Source organism: Neophocaena asiaeorientalis, unplaced genomic scaffold (assembly GCF_003031525.2).
Source record: "Neophocaena asiaeorientalis asiaeorientalis breed wild unplaced genomic scaffold, Neophocaena_asiaeorientalis_V1.1 scaffold307, whole genome shotgun sequence".
Taxonomy (NCBI): domain Eukaryota; kingdom Metazoa; phylum Chordata; class Mammalia; order Artiodactyla; family Phocoenidae; genus Neophocaena; species Neophocaena asiaeorientalis.
The window spans coordinates 693,767-719,574 of NW_020171817.1; the positions used below are offsets into that span (position 1 = coordinate 693,767).

The following is a 25,808-nucleotide window of genomic DNA, read 5'->3' on the forward strand; positions in this document are numbered from 1 at the left end:
CAGCCCCAGGAGGGCCGGCTGCCCGGCGGCCCGGCCGCCTTCCGCGGCGTCCTCCCAGGCCCCTCCCCGGCCCGGCCGCCGGGAGCCCAGAACCGAAATCCAAACAGACAGCCTCGATTCGGTCGGTGCCTCCCTCCGGGAAGGAGACACGGCCCTCGGGCGCGCTTCGCAGCCCCACCCTCCGTGTCTGCCACGGATGCCTAGGGGGCAGCCTGCAATGAAGGGCAGGAAGAGGGTAGTTCTTACTGTCTCTGTAGTTTTTAAAACGTTTAGATCCTTTTCACTGAAAAGAAGCACAAGTCACATTCCTATTTTCGGAAAGAAGACACAGGGGAAAGTTTTAGAATATTACATGATTTCCGAGACGAGAACGTTTACTCTATATTTGGCGATATTTCATCTAGCAGACTTCACTGTGCTAACTCCGGAAATGAAATTAGTGCTCAGAGGGCAATCCCAAACAGTCTCTGAGAAAGGAAAAAAAAGGAAATCCCTGTAATATCAGATCGTCAGAATAATCACGATATATGTTATAGTACTTCTTTGGGGGGACCTTGAGAACCTTTCATCCTAGAAGGCAGTCCTGATAAAAATTTTTCTTAAGGAAAGGAAAGAATAAACAGTGTTTTAAAATCACTTGTCTTGCCATTCAGAGGGAGCATCTGAAGAAATCTCTTTTAACCCCAGGACAGAGAAAGGCCAGACCAAGTGTCCTTGTCTTAGGCCCACAAAACCATAGAGAGGATATTGAAAGTGTGAAACTTGACCCTAAATTCTCAATAATTAAAAAAAAATTCAACATCCATGTGACCTTGGACTCTCTCATTTTCATCTGTCTCTTGCAGTACACTCTCTTTGCTAGCCATTCAGTACACTGCAAGCCCTGATAAAAGTAGTTAATGTTTACTGAAACCTGGGCATGAACTGTACGAAACCTGATAGGAGTGAAAAGGCAAAGTTCTGTTAACAGCATCCATGCACAATTAAAAAAAAATTTTTTTTAATTAAAAAAGAGGGGGTGGAGGACCAGGAAAAGAGGAAACTTTTTTCCTTCTTTCTAATTTGAACTTAAAAATCTCTCACTGATGCATACATCAATTATACATCCCCCAAAGAGGCTTTTTATCTTTGTTGTTATCTTTCTGGAAAATTTTCAACAGAAATATAGTTCGATCATTTAAGATTTTTCTTAATTTATAGACCTTAAGACTGAAACCAATCTGTTTATATCTCTTGTTCTCTGACTTTTTTGGAAGGCCCAGGTACTTGATCAGTAACCAGTTTTAATGATACTACTCTCAAACTTTATTCATTTGAATAGCTGCTTACAAGTTACAGCTAAAGAACTGTAGTTCATGCAAAAATAAATTTAACATTTCAATGGATATCATCTAAAATATTTTTTCTTCCCTTGACTTTTTACTTTTTCAAATGTAAAAACAGTTAATTTCAGTCTGATCAGATCTTTAAGTCTAACATTTCTTATACCATTACCTTCACTCTAAGTATACTGTTGTGTATCGGAACTTACTGATATTTTTAACTTACTGATAATCTATTTTCTATTTTAACTTAATAATCTATATTATTAACTTAATAATCTATAATCTATTTTAACTTACTGATAATCTATTTTCCTCCCATTTCCACACTATCCCTTTTTCTCCCATTACCTCAGTTAAAATAATATCTCAACTTACACACACACACACACACACACACAGACTGTATCCTGAACAGGATGCTCTCAGGTGTTTAAAGCCAACTTTCTCTCTCCCCATCCCCCCTTGCTTAAAGGGCAGCAATAGAACCAGTCACCTTGGAAACAAACATCACCCAGTGTTTGCAGAACAAACAATGGTACCTTTTCAGCCAGTACCAGGCAGGCAGGCCAAGGGGCAGCCCAGCAATTCTGGGCCATACAGGAGTGTTAACATATTGCATTCATTCAGTGCACGAAAAAGTAGTTCAGTACTGAAAATGAAGCGTTTGAACCTCTCAAACGTGTGAACCTTTGGCTAGAAACCACAGTCAAAGCCAGGGAGGTTGAAAAGTCCAATAAGGCTACCCATAGTCAGAAGAAATCTTTTCATTATTTTTGGAATTGTTTTTACATACCTCATGAATAAGGTAAATTACACTCTTGTCACTGAAAATTACCTTCTCTGGCGACTAGGAAGAAGTTGCTTAAGATCTTAAAAAAAAAAAAAAAAAAGCATGTTTTATCTAATTACATCTACAAAACCATCATGTCATTTTTTAAAATGTGCTACTAAATATTGGTTCCTAAAACACGTATACTGCTTGGCACCTAAACCCTCATGAATTTCTAGTACGGATAAAGAAATCTGACTTGAAGCTAGAAAATTAATTATCAATTTTTTAAACAGTGCCAAACATACACGAATCTATAAGGGCCCTAGATAATAACTCACCACTTTTTGACCTTGGATAACAACAATTACTAAACTGTCATTTATTAAAGACTTACAAGGGCTAATCATTTGGGGTAGCTCAAGTGTGAGAGGAGATTCTGTTATTATCGTTTTTAAAAAGCTCAACTGGAGAGTTAATTTAAAAGAACACACACAAGTGTTCTTCAGGTCCTTCAGAATGAAAATTTTAAATGTTAAATGTAATTAACAACTTCCTCCTTATTCTGGGTGTGTGCGGAAGTTTTCCTTCCCACCAATTAAAAGAGAAGGCTGGGCGCAACTGAATTATTTGGACAGGAGTTTGATGTCAGTTAAATACCACAGTAACTGGCATTTTCTGTCACCTCCAGACTGAGGGACAAATGCCTAATTAACATGGACCAACGTGCAGCTTAAACTGGAAAAGTGCCTGTCCTTTTTCTTTCTTTTCTTTTTTCTCAGATTTAGGTCTTTAACATCCTTGAGTTGAAGTCCACAATGCTATCTGACTGAGGTGTAAAAGTCTAATTAACTAATAATGCTTTTTTTGCAGCAAAGTAAATCAGTTAACATTATTAATCTTCCCGACTGGGCCTGAGGGAGGGAGGGAGCCTTTTGAAAGGGAGCTGAACGATTAGACTGGATGCCCTTGAAAACGAAAAGGAACCCTGCCAGCGATGACTGATAATCCTAAAAAACGACTGAGAAATACTATAAAATACCACCGCTGGGCGTAGCACCAGGCCATCCTCTGAAAACTGCAGCTGCGGCTCCAGGGCAGGGAGAGGAAGAGGAGGAGACTTCTCCCATCCTTTCCTTCCAGGACCACAGAGAGCAGAACTGGAGCCTATCACTGGAGGCTCCAGACAGAACTGGAGCCCTATCGCTCCCTTCTCGGATACTGCACCTTTCCAAATCATTGCTTTCTTTAGTAGACCAAACAAAAAGTACCACCTAGAGCAGCTTGGGTACACGAGTCCCACACTTTGGCCAGTTCGGGCTGGTTTCAGTTTATCAGGAAAACAACTAACTTAGCTGCTTAGCTTTTAGCTGCCTTCTTTTACTGCCTATTCAATACTCCAGAAACGTGCGTGCGTGTCGTACTCATGTTAGCAAACCATAAACGTATCGCGTGAATGCCAGCCTCTGAAGAGGAAAAGCCGACAGCCAGACAACAACTTCCGAACCAGTACCGAAACAACGGCAGTGACTGCCGTCCACCTGTCCACCCTCCGCTCTGGAGTCCCCCTTCCTGCACCCCGTTCCAGAAGGCGGCTCCTTCCCCCGGGGCCCAGGGGACAGGGCAGGCGGTCTCTCAGCACCCCCCCGTTCCCGCAGCCTCCCAGGCCTTCTCTGGAAAGCCAGGGACAGGAAGAGTCAGCACTGAGCTGAGCTTTGGGGAAGGACTCCCAGTGCCAAGCCACTCCTGTCCCCAGACCCAGAGGCGCAGGGAGACCCAGGGCGACGACCCCAGCCACACGCAGCTTCCTCCACGTTCTCAAAGAACATCTCAAAGAGGCAGAGTTAGGAAGAAAAAGGAGGAGGCCCAGGTGCCGGGGTGGCTTTACCTTCTCCCCTCCTCAGTATTTCTATGAAGTTTCTGTTTCACTGTCCCCTCTCCTACAGAGTATGTGAAGTGATGCATACCTCTTAATGAAATTCTGTGGGAAACACAACAGATCTGATTAACAATGTGCTTTTTACAAGCCACCTGATAATAAAGCACTCTTGAAAGCATCAAGGTTCAGAACTCAATCCATTTTGAACTAACATATTTATGCTCTAATAGATTTAAATATCTTTAGAGGGTGTTAGTCATTACTCTGTGCACCATTATGCCTAAAAATCATCTTTTCTCCTGTTCCAAAAGGAAGGTAAGTTCAGAGAAAACTTTACTGACGTATTCCTAAGCTTAGTATGTACTCATAACCCCCTCCTCAAATAACATCTCTTACAAAAAGCTTGGTTATTTACTATTATCTCCATGTTGCCTAGTCACTGGGACCAGCCACCGAAGGGGGAAAACCCCAGCTGATTAAAAAATTCTTCAAGATAAACTAAACTAAAATCCTTAAGGAAGAATGTATAACTCACTTCTATTTTCTTCAAAAAGATAATTACTAACGTCCATAAAACAGAGGCAAGAGAAGACACTGAAAGACTCCCCTTTCAAACCAAACCTCTCTTAGAATCAGAATTGTGAAACTGCTTTGGAATTCTTGAAATGATGGTTGGAGGGTTTTTGCCCCTGGAAACCTTTGTGAGGTCATCATCCATCAAAAGTGACCATCGCCCTCCGTGGACACTTGGGAGCCTCATCGTGGGTGAGTGCTGGTCCCACTGTACAGATGGCCACAGCCCTGGAACTGAGGTCAGCAGACTGTAATCACACTCTCACCAGGTCCACTTCATGGAAGTCATTCTTCCACATCAAGCCCAGCAGATATGGGCTTACTGTGCACCCTGTTTTGCTAAGAAACTGTTGAAGATTTTCTAAAGCAACTTGGAAAGGCTATAGAAGCTTAAAATAAAGGTGACCTTCAACATTTCTTGAAAATACACAGACACCACATAAAACTTAAGCAAAATACCTGCTCCCAGCCCTGACTCCTTAAAAAGGTGAACCCTGGGATGATTGTCCTTCATCAGATAATAGAGAGACATCAGAAATGAGGCGGCTTCTTCTGCCACCCATATCTTGGGGGACTAAGCAGTGCAAGAACTTTTTTCTCACAGCCCAAGACTAGTGTTATATGAGGCATCACTGTTGAATAACAATTACTAAGAGAAAAAAACAGGACTACAGGAGAATGAAGATACGGTTTTTGAGGAAGGTCACACTCCACTGGCAGGTCTTTTGGCTGCTGCCTTGCCATAAAGAAGCTTTTAGGATGCTTAGAATTTCTCTAGTTTTATGGTACTTTTCCTTTATATAAAAAGACAATAGCTTCTAGCCTTACAAAGATTTTTCTGTTTGCTTTCACGGATTAAAAAGAAAGAAAATGCAGCCTGGCGGTATCATTATGTCACCTCCCAAGAATATGATAAAAGAGATACTTCCCATTTTACAGATGGAAAAACCCAAGGCACAGGGTGTAACATCTTTCCATTAACCATAATCAGGGTTGGGCTTGGGTTTGGGACCTTAAGTCTTCTAGCTGACAAATCCAGCCCCTCTCTGTAGCAGATCATATGAAATTCTTGAAAAGGACCAAGGGAGATAGTTCATCAGGTGTGTTGAAATGTCCCTGACTCAATTCGCTTCTCCAACAACGTTCCTTCCTCTGAAATGATGAGGAGAGTGAGGTGGGGTGGGCCCCTCTGGAAACGTCAGCAGTGAGCAGTTGGCAACAAACTGCACCTTCCTAACCTGTCATTTAAGGGCCCTCGAACCCTCCGCCTACACAGCTGTCCCTGGAGTTAGAGAATCCCACTTGCCCTTCAGAAGGGGTCTGACTGCTGTCTTCCTCACATTAGACCTTAGAGTGATTCACAGGCAGGCTCTATCTTCCTGAGGGCAGGGGCCTCCTAGGGGCTATTTCAGAAGCTCCGCCCATCAAGCATCGACAAGTCTCGTAAATCATACACATATATGTACTATTATTGGGCAAGTGTATGAAGATGCTGTTGTAATTAATACAGAAAAATTCCACTAAAAGTGTTATTTTTAAGAACTTTTTGTTAGAGCTTCCCAAAAGAGTCTAAAAATATACCTAAAATTATGTTTGCCCCAGAAACATGTTTTTACATTAAAAGAGGTCCTTATATTAGAAAAGACTGGGAATAACTGCACTAAAACGTCCAAATTACATGACACTGATTGAAGCAAAACATCCAATTAAAAATAAAACTACAGGTACGTAACATATCCCGTCAGCCATTAACATTCACCCCGGTGTCCTATACAAGATGGAAAACACCTTCTTCTCAAGAGAACTTGACCTTTTAGAAGGACTCTTTGAACTGCTCAATTTGCTTTTCACCAGTGATTCTTGTTTGTTTGGAGCAACAGGATGGCAGGTCACAGGCTAATCAAAAAATAAATACGTTTTGTCAGTTCAGCATTTTCCTCTTTAGAATAAATCAATTTCCGATTACCGATTCATAATTTACAGTAAAAATTTTAACCTTAGATTGGTTTCATTTAACATAGGACCAGTAAGTGCCCAGGGAACGCAAAATAATTAAAACATTAACCTCTGACCCCCCCCTCAAATTATGCCACATCAAAATAAAGTAATTTTCATGGCAAAGAACATTTGAATACAACAGAAAATACTTATCCCATTAAATTTTTAATAGGTACGGTATAATTTAAAGGCATGTACAAAACTGGGCTTTTTATTGTCTACAAATGTAAAAAATCTCAGTTTTTGTAATAAGCGTATGTATCCACAGGAAGCAGATATACAACAAGGTGATTTATGACTCATGAAAGTAAGTAATTTTACTTTCTTATGTGCTTTACTAGCTTTCTCTTCCTTTAGAATTTTTCTATGGTGAATATGAGTTAAATGTGCAAAAAAAAAAAAATCTAATGGGAAAAACCTTTCTTAATACTTAGGGTTGTTGACATAGTCCGCTTACTAACATCCTTGGCAAAAGAATAATGGTGGCTCCACTGTACAAACGTTCAGAAACCCCCCACCCCACCCAATACAAAACACCAGGCATCTGGGCTTGGCAGGGTTGCTGACACTGAAGAGAAATGACCACGTAAGACGGAGGTTCCCGCAGCCCTGCCCCTGCATCTCTCCAGGCCTGATGTTCCTCACCTGTAAAGTAAGGGGTGGAAGAACACAGTCTGGACGAGGACCCCGAGGCCCCTTCCAGTACAATGTTCTCACTGGAAACCAAGAAGATGAACATACAGCTTCATCAAAATCTTGCTAGTCGGGCTTCCCTGGTGGCACAGTGGTTAAGAACCCGCCTGCCAATGCAGGGGACACGGGTTCGAGCCCTGGTCCGGGAAGATCCCACATGCCGCGGAGCCACTAAGCCTATGTGCCACAACTACTGAGCCTGCGCGCTACAGCCCGTGAGCCACAACAAGAGAAGCCACCGCGATGAGAAGCACGTGCACCGCAATGAACAGTAGCCCCTGCTCGCCGCAACTAGAGAAAAGCCTGTGAGCAGCAACAAAGACCCAGTGCAGCCAAAAATAAATAAATAAAATAAATAAATTAAAAAAAAAAATCTTGCCAGTCGTGACACCCCTTGCCCAGGGTAGCTTTAAACTGATTTCACCAACTTTACCAACTTCAAACGCTTCATAGACATCACAGCCAAGAGAGCAATGTTGGATGAATAAAAAAACACTTTTAAAAAGTTTCGGTGGCCAGCACATTTTTGGCGGGGCTAATCGGTATGGCAACCCTGCCCCAAAGGAAGGCAAACATAGACAAGAGCTTGAAACCAAGGCAATGCCACTCATCGAATGCTGGCGTGGTGCCGGACACTGGTAAGTATTTATAGTGTTTTATATCATGTCCTCCAATCCCATGACATAGATCTGATCACTCCTGAAATTTTACGTGTGTGAAAAAGGTCTGCTGAGGGCTTCCCTGGTGGCGCAGTGGATAAGAATCCGCCTGCCAAAGCAGGGGACACGGGTTCGAGCCCTGGTCCGGTAAGATCCCACGTGCCGCGGAGCCACTAAGCCCGTGCGCCACAACTACTGAGCCCGCGTGCCGCAACTACTGAAGCCCGCGCACCCTACAGCCTGTGCTCTGCAACAAGAGAAGCCACCGCAGTGAGAAGCCCGCGCACCGCAACGAAGAGCAGCCCCTGCTTGCCGCGACTAGAGAAAGCCCGTGCATAGCTACGAAGACCCAACGCAGCCAAAAGTAAAATTAAATAAAAATTAAAAAAAAAAATAAATAAAGGTCTGCTGCAAAAACAAGAGATCTGAGGTGTGAGGTATTTGTGCCTGTGTGCCAAGTCACCCAACTGCTCTGTTGGAGTTGCCTTCACTAGGATGGGGCAAAATGACCCGCTCACTCCAGTCATTCCTTTATTCAATACTGACTGAGCACCCAGGCTGGGCCAGGCACTGGGCTAGGTGCCTGGGATCCTGCATAAACAGAGGGGAAAAGGAGCAAAAAGCTCTCATGGAGCTTACACTCCGCTAAGACGAAAACAGATCATAATGCCTAGATCAGACTGGGTGCTTGACAAACATTAGCTCCTCGCCCCGTCTTTAGAAATGGGAAAAGCATCAGAAAACAAATCTAAGAGAAGACATCAGCTCTAAGCCAGCCCCAAGCTAGAAAAGTTTTTCTTAATCAACAAATACACCAGCTTGGGCTCAAAGTCCTTATACTGGAGTGGCCTCAGGCAAGTTATTTAAACTCTCTAAACCTCAGCTTCCCCATCTGTAAGATGGAGATAACAACGACCTCAGAAGGTCGATGCAAGGGTGAAATGCGACAAAGCACAGAAAGTGGAGGGCACAGTGCCTCCTGTACCTTAAGGGTACCAGGTATGATTAGGAGCGTCTTCCAAACCTGCAAAATGGGGACAACAACACTTGTTTGCTTGGTGGGCTTGCTGTGAGGACTGTGAAAATAACGCACGGAAAGCATTTACAAAGACCGCGTGTGATGGTACGTATTTGCTTCTTTAAAATGCCAGTGACACCAATGAATGGGGAGGTGGTCACAATGGCATCGCCAGGCTAGAGCTCAAGAGAAAAGAGCTGGGGGCACACCGGGGAGGGGGGGGTTAGGAGCCTCAGAAGGGCGTTTTGCTTCTAGCACAGGTGCTGAGTATGTCCCAGACCTCCCCTTGCCCCAAATTAGGGCAGGCGAGGGCACTTTTTGGGCTGTGACACTTACCACAACGGAAAGCCAAAGACTTGGAAAACTGGATGCGAGGGAAGGGTCGGCAGTCTGGGCTCAGGCCCCACCCTCGGCTGTAACACCTGGACCAGGGCACGCACTCACTCACATCTCAGGACACACACGCGCCAGGAAAGCCTTTCCATCCTGGTTTCAGTTAAGCCAGGGTTAACGGATAAACCAATACGCCGACATTATGAATGTGATCCAGGATCAGTAAGCCAGGGTTAACGGATAAACCAATATGCCGACATTATAAACGTGATCCAGGATTCCAGTGGACAAGTCCCCAAAAGAGATAAGCCAGAACATAGAGGTCTGAACCCAAAGAAGTCTATGGCTGTAAAGAAAGAAAGTCCCCCTCCTGTGTGTGTACATCACTCAGTGGGCTCTGGGCGATTCAGCGATCTGACTGCTGCTTGGTTCACCCTGTACCAGCTGATGGGGATGCGCCCTCTGCCTCAGGCCAGAAATCAGCAGTGAAGGAACCCTAGCAGCCCCCGCGAGGTACAACCGTGGCCTCGCTGCCCCTCCCGAGGACATTTCCAAAGCCTCATCAGGCCACCTGTCACTTCTCTGCTCAAAACCTTCGGACTCCCTCTCAGGGACAGAGGACAGCTCCAATTCTGCCCCACCCCCATCCCACCCCAGGGAGCCCTGCAATGCCAGCACCTTCCAGTATGCGGTCCTCAACCCCAAACTACACCTCCAAACCCAGCCTGCCCCTTCCCGCTGGGACCGCAGCCTTCCCACGGGTGCACGGCTCGGGGGCCACACTGCACTGCACCCTTTCACGATGTAAACTCCCAAAGGCAAGAACCACCATGCTCCCCGTGACTAAACCTAGTATCCTAAACGTAGAGGCACTCAAGTAATGTGTTATGCTCAAATCCGCGCCAACTATTAGAGAATCAAGACGAATGAAATCAAGCTTCAGAGCTGCTGGGCTGGGACCTCTCCAGGTACCACGGTGTCATGAAGTCCCATGTAACCAAAAAACGTCCTTCAGACTGTGGATATGGCCTAAAGCTTCCTGGTAGTCTGACACTGGCTGCGTGATCTCAGAAAAGGTGAATTTCTCTAAGCCTCAGTTCCCTGTCTTTAAAAAGAGGAGGTGATACCTATGCCCCATCCGTGGAGTAACACATGCAAGCACTCCGCACAAGGCCCTGGGCCCGAGTGGGGCTTTCCTTCCCCAGTGAGTCCACCCTGTGCTCTGCAACAAGAGAAGCCACCGCAGTGAGAAGCCCGCGCACGGCAACGAAGGAAGCTTCCTTCCTTCACAGACAGAAGGAACCCACTCAGCACTTTGAGACACTCCCCCTCCCCCCCGACTCCCAGCCTGACCCCTCAAAACCCCACCCCAGCTCATAGCATCCCACCTCCTCCCGCACGATTCCAGCTCCAGTGAGAGAACTCGGTAAGAAACAAAACGAAACGAGAGGTTACCAACAGTTCATAAAATCGTAACATATAAACATCAGTTTTAGGTGATGAAATTATTAACTTTAAGGTATGTGTTCCGTCCAGCCTGCCCACTCTGCAGGGGCCTTCCCACATTTTTCACAGCCCTCTCAGCAAGGTCCCTCGGTCCCTGCGTACAGGCCTTGAAATGTATAAAGTCACACATATTAAAAATGGATCTGTCCTCCCCAGAGGAAAAGGCAGTGTGTGCCTCCACCATAATTAATAAACCACGAGCGTCTCTGGGGCCTGCTATCTACCTTCACCACGCGCATCTCTGCGGGCACAGAGCGCCTTTTCTGGCCGACCTCACCCGTAGGAGGAGGTGGAATCCCAGCAGAGGACTGGGAACACGGGAGGGCAGATAGAGCGTTACCTGGGCGAGGGCAGATGCTACCCAGGTGGGCAGAACCGGCACAAATCCACTCCACTTGGGGCAGCTTCGCCTTTGTGAGCTGATTCTTCTCCCACCCGCGGCTTCCAGAAACCTTCATCCACAGGCTCGTCAAGACTGCACACTAGCTCACCCTCCCAGCCCGCATTCGCTCCCGGCTGACAAACTGAATAAGTAGCTCCCCCGACTCCCAGCATCCATCCTCAATATTTTCGAGGGTACAGAAATGAGTCTGTCTCTAATTCCCTAGCTGATGAGCTTAAGTAAGTACCAAGGAGTAAAACACAACCAAGGAAGTTTAAACATTGTTGAACTGAATTCTATCTGCTGAAAATAAAGGTCCCACCTCTCAATGATCACTGAACACCACTTCAGACGGCAGCCCACATGTCCTGGGCTGAAAAAAATCTCTTGGAAAAAACGGGAAGAAATATTCGGTTCCATATGGCATCAACGTCCAAGTTCATTCTGCTGGACGAGTCTCCCCTATGGCCTGATTTTTCTAAAGGTTTAGCAGCATTCTCTCCAGGGCAGAGCTGCTCACACCACGGCCTGGCTTCAAAGCACTTCCTGGCTCACAACTGCCTCCACAACTGGCCATCTACACTGCCAGAGACACATCTCAACACTCCTTCCACCCTAACTCTGCACAGCACCCCAACCGTACTCTCTTGGTCTCACCCCACTGCTTACCCATCCTGTCCCCAAAGAAGCCTCGTGGTATCATCCCCCAGGGCCTGTACTTATACTGCTCTTCACCTAGAAGTTCATTTTCCCTTTCCTACACGCTTCTCCACGTGGCCAGCCCTTCACATCTGAGAACATCATCACTACCTCTTTTCCCGACGGCTTCCCACTGCCAGGTCCTCAGTGTGTCCTGGTGTCTCTGCCGGTTGTGACGCACTGGTGAGTGTCAGGGCTGGACCACGTCTTACGCATCCTTGCCTCCCTGGAGCCTAGTGCCTGGGGGGAGGTATCGAGAAGCATTCCAATGCAGGAAAGCTGATGGGATTCCAGTCACTGAGAAAGAAAAAGCCCGGGATGCTGGTCTCCAACCCAGACGTCTTTCACTACTCTCCTGCCGGACCCATCAAACTGCCACGAGCAAAATAAGAACGGTACTAACGGTGGTAGGAGCTGGTAGCACACAAGGCTGAAATTTTCTATTTGTAACTAAATTTCAAAACAATCCTCCTCCACAGACCCACCGGAAACAGGAAACAGACCATCAGGCGCTCGGCGCAATTCAAGACCTGCTGGTTCCACGACTTGCTCGGGGGCTCCCACAAAAGGGTAGGAAGGGTGCCCAACTGGACACACTCACCCCAGAAACGTTCCACGGGAGACAGGGCATCCTCCGTCACTGTCCTCCAGTCCATGTAGCTCCTACTGCTTAAAAAGCAAAGCAAACAAACAAAACACCTGCTAGAGACTATCTCCCCTGAATATGGACAAATTCAAACATTAGGTTAGTAATTAGATCAATTCAATTGTTGCCCCTACATCCCTGGTAACACAGACCACTGGGCCTCTTAGATGGCTGATCCTGACCCCCAGTACTAACTCTGAGGCAAAATCTTGATGTTATATATTAAATAAAATGATAACAGCCTATTATAACAGCAAACAAGTGACCTGTTTTCCAGGCATTGGCCCTCCAGAAACCCAAGGCAACCCTCACCCCCCAGATGCTCAGAGCTTACAGCGTCCTGGCTTTTCCCAAAGTGGCCAACACACCATCCTTACTTTGAAAAGGAGCTCAAGCACTTTTAGTGAGGTTAACAGTGGGTGTCTGCAAGAAAGAAGTTAAGGGGCAGGCGTGCGCCCCACCCACCACCCACAACACAGAAGACAAGCAGAAGCCTCGAATGCCGGCCCAACCTCTCCGCTCCCTGGAGCCTCTCATGGGAACTTAGGGAAGACTGTCCCCCAGCAGGATGTTCAGGGCCTCCCCCGACTCTCTGCAGGGTCTCCCGGGCCCCGGGTGCTCTGGGGCAGCCACTCTCGCTGGCTGATGTGTCAGCCAACTGCACCTCCCCTCCCACTTGGATCTTCCACGGAACTGACGGTCTAACTCGCTTTGTCAAATACCAGACAGAAGGACCCGTTTCACGGGTTAAGTTTTAATCTACTTCCAGAAGCCAGTGGCCCCGTCGCACACGTGTCCCTGTCTTTCCCCTTGCTGTGTACCGCAGGGCTCTGCACACAGCAGGTCTTCAGGGGATATTTATTTGGTGACTATGTCATGTCATTGTGAAAGGAAGTTGAGCAGGGGCCACCAGCACAGGCTCTGGGGTCAGGCTGCACTGCTTCATGCCTGCTAGCTGGCTGCCTCACTGGGTCTCAGTTTCCTCCTCTGAATAACGGGGATAATCACTGTACCTACATCACAAGGGCAAAGAGCTGCTGTGAGGAATGAATGAGATGACCCACGTCAAGAATTCAGGACAAGGACATAACTGGTACGCGCTCGATAACCTTAGTTCACATCACTGCTTCCTCCACCACTCTTGTGCGGACGGTTCTTCCTGATGAAAAGCCAACAACATTAAGAGGGTGAAACGGGGCAATAACTTGAGTTGTTTTGTTGTTTTTTTTTCGCGGTACGCGGGCCTCTCACCGCTGTGGCCTCTCCCGTTGCGGAGCACAGGCTCCGGACGCGCAGGCTCAGCGGCCATGGCTCACGGGGCCCAGCCGCTCCGCGGCACGTGAGATCTTCCCGGACCGGGGCACGAACCCGCGTCCCCTGCATCGGCAGGCGGACTCTCAGCCACTGCGCCACCAGGGAAGCCCCCTAACTTGAGATTTTTGACTTAAGAGTCACATATGGATGATGTCTAACACGGGCAGAAAAGAAACTGAAAAGACAACATCTGGTTTATCTGATATAAAGCGAATACAGGTGGGCTTTGACTAGGGATGCTTTTCATCAAGGGCAGTCTGTAATTCAAAGGTCTGCTGACCGGATTTAACTGCACTCTCGGTAGAGTCGTTTATCATACGAATAACCAGGTCATGGTTTCTGCTGTTTGCGGCTGGATTTCTGTGTCTTCCCTTTTCTGCAGATACAGGTGGCAGCAGCAGCAACCTGACTTCCCAGAGACAAGCCGACCAAGGGAGCCCTCCCCGAATTCCATCTGCCATGGAGATAAAACAGTGAAATAAAGCTGCCAGGCCATTTGGGCTGCGTTCTCTAAGTGTAATCATTTGACCATCCCCGAGCCCTTCAAGAACCAACGCCAGGGATTGAATACACAACCGTCGAAAGAAAAAAATTACCCGACAGATAGCGTGAGTTGTCACCACTATCTAGCAGTTAGGGGTGCGTTATCTGAAAGTGAGCTTATATAATATACACCTTTGTCACCACAAACTGGCTACCGAACATACTACCCACGCCAATTCTGGACACTCACTACAAGGCCATCCCTAGTAAGCTATTTTTGCAACAAACGTATTAGATCTCCAAGTCCACGCTTCTGCTTGGGTCACGGTGAGGTGAGGGACTGCGTTGTATGCATTGTACCTGAAGGTTTAAATTTTCCAAAAAGATGCGTAAACCCAGTTTCTTGAGTTCCCTTCCCACCATCCCCTCACCAAGCTGTTTCAGCTAGAAAGAAGCCGAGGGGCAAGGTCCCTGTTGAGCGTTTTTCCTCTCATCAGCTCATCTTATCAAATGTAGGGCTGGAATAAAGCGTGCCATCTGTTACAAATGGGATGTGAGGCTGAGGTGAGGTGGGAACATCCGTGCTTTTTCAACAAAAGATGTTAAATCATACTCTCCCCAAGGTGGGCAGCGCTCTCTGGGGGCCAGTGGTCGGGTTACCCGAGTCAGGACTGATCCCATATAAAAAGAGAAGCGGGATTCCCTGGTGGCGCAGTGGTTGGGAGTCTGCCTGCCGATGAAGGGGACGCAGGTTCGTGCCCCAGTCTGGGAAGATCCCACATGCTGTAGAGCGACTGGGCCCGTGAGCCATGGCCGCTGAGCCTGCGCGTCTGGAGCCTGTGCTTCGCAACGGGAGAGGCCACAACAGTGAGAAGCCCGCGTACCGCAAAAAAAAAGAGAGAAGCGTCTGGGGAGCGGGCTGGGGCTCACCTGAAGTTTTGATGAGTCATTTGTATGACGTCAGAGAAAAGCTTTACCTAAATCCGGGAGCACTGCTAATGCTTTCTTGCAAGATGATTTAAGGAAGGTGTCCCAGCTCACAAGGACAAGCGAGGCAGGACCTCTCCAACCCCCTCCATGAAGCAGGAATTCCAGTACAGGAGGAAGTAAGGAGGGTGGCACTCCCCAATGGACTCTCTGGGGATCAGATTGCACAAGGCAGCCAGCCTGCGCTCCAGCTCCAAGTTTTTACCAACTCAGCGGAAAACACGCCACTTTCTAGCTCATTCCACAAAGATTCTGTTTGCCTTGAGAAAAAAAAAGTTAATTAACGCAGTAAAAACCCAAGGACTGCCTTGGGGCAATGGGGAGCAGGTCGGCCATCACCAGAGATGTTCAAACACAGGCTGGACCGTGGCTCGGTGGAGACCATCCCCGTGGAAGGATGAAATCTCTCCCTTTGGCACCCAAAGGAGATACACAGCACATTTTGTTTACTGAAGAAACTTTGTTTTCACACAGATTACTGGTCAAGCAAAACACTGTTGTCGTTGTAAGACATTCAGAGCATCAGCGAACACTGAGAAACTAAGAAATAAGTTGGATAATCAGGTCAGGAGAGGAGTTCTGACCCTCTTAAGCAGAAGGCGGGGGCAATTCTGAGAGCCCTACCTCGGTTCTTACCCCGGAGCCTCTGCCCCTGAGCCCCAGGCTCACAAGTCAAAGAGATAAAGCATCACTAAAACAAACAGAAACTTAAATACGCTTAAGGTTTTAGTTGTATGCCTCATCTGAAAACCATTCAGAAGCTCCGGCCATCGAGGAGAACTCTTCCATGTTCCTTTTGGCCTCAGGAAATTTAAAGGAGAGAAAGAAAGAAAAGAAAGGAGGGGCGGGGAGGGGAGAAGGAAGCCGTAAGAACCTAATTTCTGTTTCTCACTTTTATAGAAGTCCTTTGCATGCATTATCCACACCAGGAATAGTACGTTTTGACCAATGAAAGCGGTACAAGTAGAGAAAATGCTGATAAAATTCACAAACATAACTTCTTTGAAGGGTAGGGAACGTACCTGGTTCATAAACCTTGCTTTATCCCGTGATCTGATCTCAGAGAAAGGCACCGCCAGCCACCAGCCACGGAAGCCTGAGACCTGGAAATCATCGGGCCCATCCTCCATCCCATCCCCCAGCCAGCCTCAAATCCCTCCTCTGGCCTCCATCTCTGTCAAACCCACCCAGGCTCCCCACCTCCACTGCCACCCACCCTGAGCCACCACTGCTCTTCAAAAGTTGTGCAAAACCAACCTTCGCAACGATCTTGCAGACAGAAGGTAAAACGGTCACTTCCTTCTACTCTAGTTTATTCTCCACTCTGGGCAGGAGTGATCTTTAAAAACGCAAATCTCATCATGCCAGTCCTTGGCCTAACACCCTGCAAAGGCTTCCCAGAGTTCTCAAGGGAAAACTCCAAATACCTGTGAGCTACCTTGCCATGCGTGTCACCCGCCTGGGTCTCTTCTTTCTCCACACTGATCTTCTCCAACCTCAGGGCCTCAGCGCCAGCTGCTTGCGCTCCAACTCTCCTTCTCTTCATGTTGTAGCTCAGGGGCCACTCTGGGGGGATGCCGCCTCCACCAGCATCCTCCTCCCCTCCCCCACAGTGCATGTCACATGCTCTTGTCATACTTAACACCCAGCACAGATGGAAACGACTTAGTGGTCCTGTGTCTCTTTCCATGTCTGGGAAGCTAGCAACTGTCTCTCTTTCTCATACTGGTACCCTTGGTGCTTATCACTGCCATCCCATCGTTGAAATTCAAATTTGTTGAATAAATAAAAACCTATAAATAAAGATCTATAAGTGGTTAAAAAAAAAAAAAACCCACTATGAGGTTTTCAAATTTGGGGGTGGAAAAGTGCCTGTTTTCCAAAGGGAGACTGAATCTGATACTGAATCCAACTGGATACAGTGTTTTAGAAAAAGGGGGTTGTAAAGCTTTACTAAGCTCTCAAACAACAAATGGTTTTCAGAAACATAATTTTCATGATTTAAAAACAAACTTAATTTAGAGACGTGCAAGTTGAGCCTCCTTTAAATTATACTTGGTTTAAATTTTTAAGTAGGACAGTTTGATCCAATGTAAGTTTAACTTACCAAGTCGTGAAAACCTGTCTGAGATGCTTACTAACCAACTTTATATAACTATCCCTCAAAACAATTAAAGGCCCAAAAGTGGAAGAGAAAATGGTTTTTTAAAAAAAATCTGTTTTTCACATCAGAGAGGAACATAAACAAGCCTCCTTAGAAATAAGATGAAGTTGGAATATTATATTTGAATGTATCTGCCAAATCTGAGCCTAAACTCTAGTTATCAGGTACGCACGTCAAGGAATATTTAAAGGTAGCAATAATGTACTTTTTTTTTTTTTTGCGGTACGCGGGCCTCTCACTGTCGTGGCCTCTCCCGTTGCGGAGCACAGGCTCCGGACGCGCAGGCTCAGCGGCCATGGCTCACGGGCCCAGCCGCTCCGCAGCATGTGGGATGTTCCCGGACCGGGGCACGAACCCGTGTCCCCTGCACCGGCAGGCGGACTCTCAACCACTGCGCCACCAGGGAAGCCCACAATAATGTACTTTTAATCAACTAGGATTTTACCTCGTATAAAGGATACCAAGACCTTCCAATTTAAAAAGAAAAAAAATGGTAATTCCTTATTCGAAAAGGAAACCTACCCAGATAGTTACAAACATAAAGGTATAAACGGATCCATAAGCGAAACGCCTCTCTCTCACCCCATCCTTATGGTATCTCCCCTATTTCTGAAGACACAGGTACCTCTTTTAGAAGAAAGTTACAAGATTTTGCGATGATTTTGTGTACTCAGGGTTTTTTGGGGTTTTTTTTAACTATGAAGTCTCAGCATAAAGGAACCTCCCCTAAAACAGTGAAAATGATTCTTTCTGTAAATACGATCTATACTCAACTTCCATCACGTACATACATATATTGTGCGCGCACACACAAATAAAGCGAGATCTGTACCCTGTAGGTTTCTGGTTTGCACTTTATTTTAAATCCAAGGAGTTACAGAAAAAAAAGAAAAGTTAAATTATACACGGACCAACACTCCTATTAACTCACACCACTAATGAAACAAAAATCTAACTAAGCAGAGAAAGTGGGCCCACACATTGGAGTTCAGAAATGATTTTGGTCTTTGATCTGTGTGCCCATCTCTCCTATTTAATATAAACTTCAAACCAAGAGCCATGAAAAGTGGTTATAATTAGTAAGGGCCCCAGTGTGACAGCTTTTAGTGCAATCAGGCATTAACAACTCTTTTTTTTCCTCTTTAATTTTGAGTGAATTAAGCTGAGCAAACTTTTATTTTAAAATTTCTGTAATTCAAAATGCTTTCCCACCAGTGTGCACTTAGCACCCAATTTCTGCAGGATGGGTCTGTTGGAAAACGATAGTTTACTTCTGTTTCCTTCTCTTAATTTGTACTGATACTTAGGACTTAGCTTCCAAATTATATGTGCCCTTCTCCAAAAATAAACTGCGCCTCTTGAGAAAAACTCTGGGTTTTTTATATTCGAAAATGGATCCAACAATAATTATTGAATGAGCATCAACTACGCAACCCTTGAGCTAGGTACAAAAGATGGAAAAATATGATTTGAAGTTGCTGCCCATTCTCCAGGTGGGGAAAACACGCCAACAGGTAAATTACAACAGACAGACCCGGCCAGATGGGGTAAGGGTTATTCTGGATGGAGGACCTGATTCTCCCTGCAAGAGGCGGTGTTTGAGATGGGTCTTGAAAGAAGAGTTGAGAAATGTTGTGTGCAAGGAGAAGGGGATGGGGACAAAACAGAATGAACACTCCACGGAAAAGCAGAAGCAGGACGAACTCCTTCAGTGTGGCAGTGGCCTGCAGGGAGAGTGAGAAGGGCTAAAACTAGGAAGACAGTCTGGGAGCTGCCGGTGGAGGTCCTCGTGTGCCAAGTTGAGGAGTTTGGATTTCTTCCTGCGGACAACAGGGGGCCATGAGATGTTTTTCAGCAGCAGGCAAACCCCATGTGCAGCTATAGTGTTCAAGCCGAGTGGAGGGCAGACTGGAGGAGGGAGACAAAGGGGGCAGGAAATTGACTTGGGAGGCGCTTGTGACATGATGAGGGCCTAGGTCAGGACAGTGGGGCAGGCAACACCAGGGTCAGACTGGACCAGGGTTTCGAGGAGGGTCTGGTGACTGCTGGCAGCTGAGAGAGAGACCAGAGTCAGGGACTGGCCTGGGAGGCTGGGTGGACGGTGAGTTTCAGCTCACCTTCTAGAAGTGGGGGAGAGACTTTTCTTCCTGCAACTTCCCTCCAACGCACCTGCAGGGGATCCCCAGCCGGGCAAAAGTTGTAAATGGAGAGGGGGAGCAGGGACCGCCCGGTTTACAGGTTGGAGGAGAGGGCGGCAAAGCACCAGAAGCACAGCTCTTACTACACCAGGCGTGGGCTGGCGAAGCCGGCTTCCAAGCAGGTCACTGACATCATCAGCCCGGAGGGACGTGAACGGGACCCTGACAGTCTGTCCTCGGGTTAGGATGTAAAGAAAGCTGCCTGTAAGCGTTTAACATTTCTCTTAGGTAAGTGGGAGCCCAGACCGTTCTGGAATCATCCCCCTCTCTTCCTGCCTTTTCTTCTTGCTCCCCTCCTGCCTGTAAGATGGGGGGTGGGGTGGACCAGGACAAGGGTCAGGCAAGTGGCACCTGTGGCTAAAAGATGGCTCCTGCCACTGTCCTAGACATGTCTGGCCCGAGGAAATGCAGTTTAATGTTTGTATACCACATTTTATTTTTCTTTCAGTCAACCACCCTTCCGTGCATCTGAGGTCCGCAAGTCCCCAAAACATAAAATCACCACCGTCTCTTCCCTTGATCCCTCCCCAACCTTCCCGGGTAAAGCAGCAGCCTGCCAGCCACCTGCTCAAGAGGAGATACACGGACAGAAGACCAGGCTCCCACCACTGCCCTATAAAAAGGGTGGAGAGGGCTTCCCTGGTGGCGCTGTGGTTAAGAATCCACCTGCCAATGCAGGGGACATGGGTTCGAGCCCTGGGCCAGGAAGATCCCACATGCCGCAGAGCAACGAAGCCCGTGCGCCACAACTACTGAGCCTGCGCTCTACAGCCCACGAGCCACAACTACTGAGCCCGCGTGCCGCAACTACTGAGCCCACACCCCTAGAGCCCGTGCTCCGCAACAAGAGATGCCACCGCAGTGAGAAGCCTGCGCTCCGCAACGAAGAGTAGCCCCCACTCGCCGCAACTAGAGAAAGCCTGCGTGCGGCAACAAAGACCCAACGCAGCCAAATAATTAATTAATTAATTTTTTTTTAAAAAGGTAGAGATTCATGTAAGAATTTTGCAAAAACTTAAGAAAACAAAATAAGGGAGACTCCAAGGGCAAAAAACATTAACTGTCAAGCAAGTAAGGGCTAATTCAAACACTGAGCAAAAAAATAGGGGAGGTATGGGGGTACCCTCCACATAACTTCAAACACGAGAGAGAAGTGGCAGATGACAGCGCCGGAGCTAGTTACCTAAATAAGTGAGGAAGTACCACCTACCAGAGCAGCTCCCCAGCGCCAACATATCTGGTTTGTTTTAGAAGCAGACGAGTTCTGGAACTTTTATTTACTACAGGGTTTTTAAATATATGTAACACCACTTAAATGTTTTCCCCGACCCCCAATCTTCTGTGAAACCTTGAACTTGCCAACCACAGCACCTTACAGGCCTGTAAGGAGAGCTTACTCGCTCTACGAAATTCCAGATCCCCAAATATGCCACGTGCAGTACAGTGAGAACGCCAGGCTGCTTGCACACGTGACACAGGCCTTGACTCCTGTACCTTTAAAGCAGGCTTTCTTACCCTCCACCTACAGACATTTGGGACTGGATAATCCTTTAGCTGTGGGGCCTTCAGGTGCATTGTGGGATGGGCAGCAGCACTCCTGGCCTCGACCCACCAAAGGCCAGTCGCACCCCCCCCCCCCCCCCGCCCCAGCAAGGCAATCAAAAGTGTCTCCAGACTTTGCCAGATGCCCCCGGGGGCGGGGAACCACCAAGCTGAGAACTACTGCTTTAAAGGGGGCATCCAAAGCTTACCACCTGCCTTTCCCTTAAAATCCATCCCTAGGCAAACTCCCTGAAGAAGAATTTGCTAGCCTGTTTGTCTCCAGGCGCTCGAAGCAAACATAAACTCTGCCCAAGTACTGCCGTTGTGCACAGTTCTGGAAAGGAAATCCAGAGTGGATACCCACAAAGCTTCCTGAGCTTAACATACACCACTTTCTTCCATATATAGATTTTGACTTTCTGGAACATTTATTTTATCCTTACAATGATCCCACGAGGTAGAAAACCTACTGAAAAGAATGCCTATAACCACGTTCATCAAGAGAAATGCTGGCAAAGGCTAAAAAGTTTCTTTTCCAATTGCCTTACATCTTCAAATTCAACCACAGCATTATTGTGAAAGGATCTGGCCTCATTTAAAAAGCACACACACAGATAAACAGGCCCTGTATATTTAATGCTCTGTCTTCTGAGGCCAAGCTGACTTGGAAAAGCAGGTGTTGTTTGGACTGAGGCTGGGGCTGGGTGTTCTGGGTCCTGGACCTGATTTATTACTAGCCACCGGGTGGAAGTTGGCACAGCTGGAAAATGGGTTAATACACCCACCCAGCCCTCACCATGCTGCTCTGGGGATCAAATCCGAACCTTTGTTCAAGGCCTTCACAAAAGCAGGGTGCAGTTAACTTCGTCCAGAGTCTGCCCTAACGAAAAATGAAATTTCACAAGTAGTGAAACCACTAAAAGCCTCCAACGTTCTTAAAGCCATCTTACCCCGCAGTCTCTGAAAGAGGGGGTAGAGAGATGAGATACCAAGCTAGCCAGGGGAAAAACAAATAGAGCCATTTAAAAGCTTTATCTAATTACCCCCACTGAGACTTTTTCTCTGCAGTCTGGCTGGCTGACAAAGAATGTGGTGGGGCTTTTGACTGGGCTTTCTCCACCCTATCGGGACCACCCGCCCTCCCCGAGTCTGAAAGGCCCGCAGGAGTAGCCCGTACCCAGACGCTGGGACTTTACAGAGGCTTTCAAGTTCTATTAGCAAGGCTTGTTTGAATCACACTGAACAAACAGTCTCCACCCTCTCCCACTTCTTTTGTCTAAAGCACCTATTCACTGGCAGCCACCTTTATTGATGGGCAGACTGGCTCACCTGTGCCCAAAGTACCATCAGAAACAAGATGCACCAGTAGCTGGAAGGGAGAGCTCCCTGCGCCCTCCTCCCAGGCTCCCCACCACCACCACCCCCATCTCCACCAACCAACGCCAGCTACACTCGGACAGGGACACCCAGGGAAGGTGACGAGGGAAACAGAGACCAGCACAGTGGTGACCCTGTCCCAGAGGACAACTAACAGAAAAGGAAAACGTCTGTCACCCTCGCGCCCCATCTTCCTCACTCTCCCACCTCGGTCATCATGAAAACAACGCAGATGGTTTTCCTCTCTGTATTCTGCCTTCCATGGGAGCAGGGGAAATTAAAAATAAGTGATGCATTTCAGAAAGCACATCGTATGCCTGCCTCTGCGTTTCAGATGGTACACCTTTTACCTCTGATTTATGGGGAGGCCCCCAAGGGCGTGGAAATCACAGGCTGACCCCTGCTTTTTGAAGACAGCCATAGCTATTTCTACTCCAAAACCACTTTCTAAGTCCAAAAGAGAGAAAACTCACTTACCCTGCCTCCTCCCCCCACACCCCCAAAAAACCCATCTAATTTCTTAATTATATTTGGCTATAAAAAACATTACTCAACTTGGCCTGTTCAGTAGGTCAGATGTACACAAGTAATCTTGAGGAAGGGAAACTTGTGAGTTACAGTGAGCTTGCCTTTCAACCAAGAGAGGATGGTTACTAACCATGGCTTCGGTTAGATTGCAACCCTTTGATCTCACTGAAAACCCCCAAGATCCTTAAAGTGTTGCTTTCGAACACTTGGTTCCAAAGATACTCTACACCTAATGTAATGATTTTCAAAAAGGTATTAGGAAGTGTTCTGAAATGAACTGAGACGGGGAGGTGGAGGGAAAAGGAGGAGCCCTATAAAACTTAATCTAATCTCAGTAAAGGGGGAAGACCATTGTCCTATGATCAGGAGACTATATTGCCTTCGTTCTATTGATACTCTATTGCATTTCTATCTTTTGAATACAAACCTGTTTAATAAAGAGCAAAAGAAGACATCACTTCATGGGTTAGGTAGGTTTTCCAAAACGAACTAAACAATCTGTTATTAATCAATGAAATAAGGTGATGTTACACACCATTTCCTTGGGAGGATTTAACCCGAACACACAGGTAGCAGGGAAGAAGTCCACCCAGACAAGCTGCCATCTGACACCAGAGTTGGTCAGAGAGCATGAACTTCAATTCAAAGACACTTACAAAAGAGAGATGATTTAAATGTGATAACAAAAACAAAACAAAATTAACATCCTACTTTCCTAGGTCAAAGGACATGGAGAATTCAGAAATTAATTAAATCTAGTTAAATAATGGAAAAGAGGGAAGGACTCCCTTTCAAAAATGCTTTGGTTAATTTTAGCATCCTTCTGTTTCGCTGCTAAGCAACCCTTATCCTATGACCTTTTAAGCACCACCTACTTTTCAAAAGGATAATGAATAGAAACATCAAAAGGATTCACTTCTGACTACTTCTAGTGAGCACGTTTAATCAATTTCTGTAGGAGGTAAGATTTATATTAATTATGCCATATAAAACCCTAGACTGGTAGAATTTCTTCTTAGTTTCATTAACCAGGAAATTTCCTTCACTGAAGATAATAAATGATGTTAACAACTGAGCATAGCACAGCTAGCAAAAACTTCCAAACTGATCTTAGCAAGTGGACCAGCACAGCAGTTCAAAATTCAGTAAAAATGCAAGCCACGTAATGGCAACTACGTAGGGCCCGGCATACAGCAGGGAACCAACCAATCAATAACTGTTGATGGCATGCCGACTAAACTAGGTAGGTTTATTTTCCTCCTTCTAAAATAAAAGACCCTTCCATCAAAAGGTCATTTGTTAGATGATGCAGATAGTCAGGAATGGATGCCCCACCTGTGCCAGCTGAGTCAGACCCATCTTCCCCATCACACAACAAACACTTGTCTGCCATAAGGGCTGAGGCTCTGAATTTCTGATGAGAAAAAAAGTGGTTTCTAGAAAAACGCAGAGAATGATATGCCATAGAACAGTACACATCAGCAGCATTTCTTAAGAGTATCACATAACCAGCAAATCCTCTTTAAAAACAAAACATCCTAAAACGCGACCTGTTTAGCAGTATTTTTGGGAGTTATAAAACAGTGCAAGTTCATTAACAACCTAAAATGGACCACAACGTAAACAAATAACCAAAGCAAAGGGCTCTCCCTTTCTTTTGTAAAAGTGGGGGGGAGTGGGAAGGAAGGTGTTTTTTCACACATTTAAAACTTGATAAAAGCCATTCAAATGTTTAATTCATCAGTGTAACCAAAGCTCAAAACACATCAAAGCAAGATCCATCAGCGGTACCCAGAAGCTCCCTCCAAAGGGTAGTGGCTCACCTTTACATAAATTGCTTGAAGAATAATTTGAACCCATTCCTTCAAAAGTTCTGTGTGACTCTTGAAGGAAGAACTAAACGTTTAAAAAAAGAAAGCGAGAGAAAAAAAGAAGTTTCAGCCAAGGCTTCAACCTCTAACTTAAGACTTCCGGGTTACATTATGTCTTAGACCCGTACCTGCCTACTCAAAAAGGCACCAGACCTAGAGGATGCTTTTAAGGGCCATGGGAAGAAGAAGAAGAAAACAAAAACCCCAAAACAAAACAAAAACCATTCTTTTCTTTGCAGTTCCCTTTTCTCCACTTTCCACATCAATTAAATTTATTTCAGAACACACTCAGGCGCATGCACGCGCATGCACGCACCACTGCCTATCTAAAAGAAAACGACCTCAAAAATATGGGATGCACGTGAACAACTCAGCCTTTGCACAAATCACCTCAAGCCTCCTCTTCAAGACAGAAATACCTCGCTATTTCCAGCATCCCTATCCAACGGGCAAACTTTATTTCCACTGGCTTTTAAACCTAAACGCTAAAACAAGCACGGGGTGAATTTTTCTTCTGGTGAAAACCATCGGACAGGTTTTTCAGCATATCCCAAAGTGATATTTTTTACTCACCTTCCTATCTCTCTCCACCACCACCATCCCCAAAAAAGAAGCCGAAAAAACTCCAAAGTGCCCCGAATGTGTCCTGCTGCTGGCTCTGAAGCCGTGTAGAATTTCGTAATGGAATGTGAACTGCTCGTCCGGATCTGGGCTCACGTTCTATCTTCTAACCAGTAAGGAGCGAGGGAGGGCAAATCTGCTGAGCAAGGAGAAATACTTTCCTGCTCTTTTATAACCCATCGCGGATGCACCGCGGACGCTGGACGCGAGCTGCACGCGGCGCCTGTCAACCCGCCTGCCGGT

The 25,808-nt window shown here is 46.5% G+C and overlaps 1 protein-coding gene across 1 annotated transcript in view; it reads right to left on the minus strand.

The window, feature by feature from the left end:
• The window catches only part of RREB1 (ras responsive element binding protein 1), a 125,781-nt gene that overhangs the window by 99,288 nt on the left and 685 nt on the right, over nucleotides 1–25,808 (minus strand). The window lies entirely within an intron of this gene.